Below are 5680 nucleotides of genomic sequence, written 5' to 3'. Positions count from 1 at the left end.
CCGGGCGGCCCGAGGTGCGGGCGCCTTCTGCGGGAGCGCAGGAGGGAGGGAAGGAAGGAGGGAGGGAGCGAGCGAGCGAGCTCCGCGCCGCGGGCGCGGCTTGCGGCTTGCCGGGGAGCAGCGCGGGGGTGGGGTGTGGGGGCAGGAAGGAAGGAAAGAAAGAGAAAGCAAGCAAGAAAGCGAGCGAGCGGAGCTCCAGCCGGGGAGAGAAAAGAAAGCTGAAGCGATCTAAAGTCCTGCTCTTCCTTACCTCTGCCCCCTTCCCCCGCTGCTTTTTGCCAGAGGTAAGCCAGCCTCGGCGGGCTGCGGAGTTTGCGAGGTGGAGGGCGAGGACTGCCCGCCTGCTGCCCTGTGCGCGGCGGCCTGCGCCCCGGGCCGGGCAGGAACGGGCCGGGCAGGGCCGCTGGCGGCACGGAGCTTCTCTGGGATGCTGGAGGTCCCGGTCCCGCCGGCGGCACCGCCGCGGCCGGCGAAAACCGCCCTGCCGGAGAGCAGCTTTGAAGTTGCCGGCGAGTTCAGGGGCGAGGCCGAGTGGTTCGGTACAGGGCATGCCTCAGATAAGTGTCAGATACCGAAGTTGGAATCTGACAAGAAATAGCTTGTAGGCAGGTAGAAAATAAGGCATGTGTTTATTTTTTTTCCTCCTGTTTTCTTTTTAGCTTACATTATTTTAACGGTCTGTACGTAAATGTCATACTAAGGAGCAGTGCTTTACTCTTGCCTGTTTGTTTACTCTATGAGTTGTTTTTGTGAAGTTAGACACAAACAGACTTCTTGTTAGCTGCCAGTATGTTTCTGGAAATTTTATCAGAAAACGCATGAAGTTCATTTTGAGAAAGTCAAAGAGCCACTAGGATGTCCTAGACAGAAAAGACAAAGTGAATGAGACAGCACCCGAGTGTTGCCACAGCAACTTGCTAAAGTGTACTCAACCGATTCCACCTTTAGCTTGCTTATTTGTGCTTTGCAGCTCATAACTCTGGAGACTCTGCAAGTTGTTCCACTGGAATTTCTTGCAGTATGAGGTTTGACTCCAAGATAGCGAAGGTGGCTGAACTTTTCTCTGAAAGAGAACTGTTCTGAAATAAAAAACCCAGAGAAACATTTTAACAGAGGATGTGATTAAAGGTATTTCGTAATTACCCCTACGTTGAACTACACTTAGTAACTTCCTTGCATTTGGAAGGGGAACAGTGCTATCAGAATTGTTGCAATCGGTTATCTTGCTCTGGGTTGACCCAAATGTTAATGAATTAAGTAACCACTTTACAAAGGTCTTTTGAGAGATTTTTTTTTCTTTTTTTTTTTTAGCATGCAGTTAGTACACAGATTGCATTATGTAAATTTTTTGAAAGATCTTTAATGATCTACAACGTTTTCTAGGCCCGTTAATCTTGTCAGTTTGTATGCAGTTAAGTACAATGGGAAGATTAAATTCACTACTGGCAGATTTCATTCTGCACAGTGGTAAGTCCTGTTGTACTGTTTTTTTTGTTTTGTTTTGGGTTTTTTACCTCTTTGTTTGGCTCTTAATCTAGTACACGGTTTAGCAGAAGCTGGAAGCAAGCCTGAACTTGCTTGTATTTGTTGAACTGATTGCTTAAAGTGTGATTATCTTGCCATGCACTTCTGAAGGTTTGACGCTTTCTTCAGGCTAATAGCTGTAGTGATCTTAAAAAGGAAAAAAGTCTTACTTGAGCATTTCTATATTCAGCTATATGTTACTGCTTGCGCATTTCATTATTAAAAGTTGGATTGCTTGCTTGCTTCAACATAGGTTTGTCTATCTTCCAATCAATGTTGTCCTGAAGACTTTTCAACTTGAAAATCATAGAATGGAAGAATCATAGAATCAACTGATACAGTTTTCAGAATGTTAGATGCAGGTACTTATCCTCCATGTGAGGAAAGGTCCTGAAAGTTACGTATGTTTTTCTGTGCCAGTGTTGTCATTTTTCATTGGTTCTATTTCAATGTCACTTTTAGTAAAACAAAAAGAACTGTTATGCCACTCTGAGTTGTTGTACCTCCTTGTCTAAGCCCCTTTCATAAGATGGGAAAAGACCGAACATGAAAATCAGTTTGAAAAGAAGTGTGAGAAACATCATCTTCTGTGAAAGAAATTTGGATGATCCCATATAAGGCTTGGGATATGCAACACAAATTGCAATTTGTGTCCTGCCAAAACATATTTTCTTGGAAAAAAAGCCCAGATGGTTTCCTTTGTATTGTTTTTTCCACGTAGCAATTTAGATGTTTTACCCTCATTTCTATAAAATTGAATGGTCAAGTGTCTTCCAAGAAGCTTGATTTTTGTATAAACGCTACAACATTTTCCTGTTTTTAGTAACCATGTTGAATGATGACTTTTGTCTTAGTTATTCTATATTGGAGAATGTGATAGTACAGCAAGAATCAGTTTTATTTAAGCAAGGCCAAATTCCCCTTGTTTTTTTTTCCTTTCTTTTTTTGATATTTATTTCTATCAAAAACTGTAGGAAAAATCTATTTTGCCTTGCTGCTGAGAGGAAAAGTTTTGTTTTGCAGGATGTATGCAACCATGTGCACTAATGTTGAAGACTATTGTTTACTGAAACTTGTTGTGGTACAAATATGGATGTGAAAATCAATGTATGCATATAAATGTGTATATATCATATATACATACACACCATGTACCTGATGCTGTACAAACATTCCTTAGGGTTTGTTATGACTGATTCAGCAATTAAAGCTATGGAGGAGATTAAATTCTTTTTTAATTGATATTAATTACATTGAAATAGATTAATATACTGGATAAGGTGGTCCTTGAGTTCTGCTTTTCTGTATGGTTCTTGAACTTAAGCCTTTAGTAAGGATAAACCATTGTATGAAACCATTCAGTGTTTCTCTTCTAGCCTGCGATGCAAACATTCACAAGTGTGTGTAGATTTGTTTAGCTGTTTGTTACTTGAATCTTTGGCTGAGTAGTCAAACTAAAACAGGTGTCAGTTTAACCCTTTGCTCAGACCCACAAAATAGGTGTGACTATGAACTTACTGGTATCTAACCAGCTGTATAGCTAGGCCAGATCTATAACATGTCTTTGTAAATCTTGATGGATGCATTGACAGTTTCTATCCCAGCTGAAACCCAGACAGTATAGAAACAGAAAATGGCTTGGGCTTCAGCTTCTAGCAGTGTTGGCATTTTGTGGTCAAACTGCCTTCTCAGCAGGCAGTTTCTTCCTTTCTCGGTCTACTGCATGTTTCGTTTATAAAGTACACTGCAAAAAGTAATGGTTCTTGCAAATTTGGAAACAAAGTTTGTTCTGTGCTAGGTAATCCTCTGCATTGTTATGTGGTTTATAGAGAGATAGGTTGGGATCCAAATAACTGATAATACATGGCTATTTGAGTTCTTGAAGTAACAACACTGGAGGTGTTCCAGAATAAGGTGTAGGCAAGTTACCGCATGTAGAAAAAACAGTATTTAGATACTGAAAAGAGTGTGTGGGGGTATAAATATATATGCCTATATAAAAATATATATTTATTTATGAATATATAACTAAAAGCTACTTTCCTAAGTGTCTTTTTTGTTACTGCTGAAGGTGGAGGGATTGAGAAAATGATACTGTCTGAAAATAAACACTAACACCTCAGGGGAAAAAAATACCCAAACACCACCATGAAACCCAGAACTACCAAGGAAGGTGGAAGTGGCTGAGATAACCAATTGCAACTCCAACTTTAAGATGCTTAGACTGATATGCTAACCTTGTAGGAGTTTTATACACTTGAACATGTGGTGGTTGGGTTTTTGGTTTGGGTTTTTTTTTTTTTTTTTTCATTAATGGGTACATGAAAGACTATTCTCTGGCACAAACAGTGCCTGCCTGATACTTTTTGCTCACTTTAGTAGTTTCTGTACTAATTATTTCTCATTCTATACTCAGAATATATATTCAACTTCTTAAGACACTATGTATTTATATTTGTATTTTTCAGGGTTTAGAGATGGGTGGAGGCCATACTGTTGAATTTTATCTTTTGTGGCTAGAGGCTTACGTGAAAAGCTTGAGGAAATGTTGATGTCTGAAATTTTTAAAGGAACGATGAGTGTTTAGATAAGTACGCAGGTTGGGAAAGGACAAAGTTAAATCTAAAAGCTGATTGTTAATCAGTTTAGCTCAATGCAAGGCTTTTTGAATTTAAATGACTTAGGAATCTTTTAGTGAGGGTTAACTCCCTAACAAACTTCATCTCTCTTGAGAGGTTGGTATCTGATTGGCCTGTAGAGTTCTCACTGTAAAAAGTTTTAATTGTATGAATTTCATATTCAGGATAAGAAGACACTTCTCAGACTTGTGGACAGTGATCAAAGCTGATAAAAAAATACTGCCCCCAAAATGAAGTTAAAGAGATTAGCAAGAATCCAAAGACGTATTTTAAATAATAGAACATTAATATTAAGTGTGCTGCATTGATTTTTACGTCTCCCAGAAAAATATGGGTTTGTTAATAATCTTTTTTCTTATTATTATGTCACATTATATATATATGTATGGTGTAAGTATGAAGAGGTTTGTTTTTTACCTGATTTCGATTACCACTTTTTGCAAGTGTGGGAGTAATAGTTATTCACAAAATTTTGCAAGAAAAGACTTCTAGTGATAGAGTTAGTGATTTAATAATTTATTTCATAATCATAATAAAGTGCAATTGCCAGTAGCAATGATAACAGTTGTGCTCCATTCAGTACAGGATTTTAAACTTATTTGTATGTGGCTTTGGGGAATGAGGTGTGGTGTAAAGATTTATTTATGACTGCTTTTCTGAATAATAACTTAGTTATTCAAAAGACATTGGGGAAATCTTACAGGAAGAGGTTTTGCCCTTTATTGGAGGAATTGATAGAGTACAAAAGTAGGCAATCTTTTAAGCTTCAATTCTAGATCATAAGTAGTGCCCTTTTTGTCAGGAAATACTTTGAAGAATAAGGTATCAATACCTACTACCATGGATATATTCTGGGCATATGATTTCTTTTCTTTCTAATTGCTACTTAAGTCTTACGCCATTCTACTGAAGCTGTTCTTTCTTTTCCAGGCTGCTTAAGGCTAGTACCTGCACGCCAGGACAGCTGCTACAGTCAGCAGGTTTCCCTAAGGCCAATTTACTCTTTATACAGGAAGAGGGAGGTGAAAAAAACCTGTTGACTGCTGTTGATCTGAAACCTTCTTTAAAGAGATGTGATTTCAGGCTGTCTCAAACACCTTCAGAATGGTAGGTTCTGTATCCGCTTTGGATTCTGTAAATCATGAATTTGGATATGGCTCATGAAAGAAGAACTCAGGTGGAATCTGGACAGTGCAAGAGCTGAGTTGGAAAATACTGAGGCAAAACTGTTATGGGCACTTGAGATATCAAATATCCCTAGCATGGAGGCCAGAACTTGCCTATGGGGTTATGCCTCTGCTACTGTTTGTAGCCAAGGGAAAAATGCTTCCTTGACAGAGTTGAAAAGCTAGTAGTTACCTGTTTCCCCTCGTGACAGTTCTTTGAAGGGCCTGATCTGCAAGATGTATCTTGACACCTCCATAGCTTTCTGACTGTGGTTATTTAAACAGTTAAGGCGCTTCCCCCTGTGTCGTGTTGTCCCCCCCCCCCCCCCCCCCCGGTTCTCTCCCTTTCTA

The sequence above is a fragment of the Haliaeetus leucocephalus genome, unplaced genomic scaffold (genome assembly GCF_000737465.1).
Source record: "Haliaeetus leucocephalus isolate CR32 unplaced genomic scaffold, Haliaeetus_leucocephalus-4.0 Scaffold439, whole genome shotgun sequence".
NCBI classification, from domain to species: Eukaryota; Metazoa; Chordata; class Aves; order Accipitriformes; family Accipitridae; genus Haliaeetus; species Haliaeetus leucocephalus.
Note: the sequence above shows the minus strand (reverse complement) of the source record.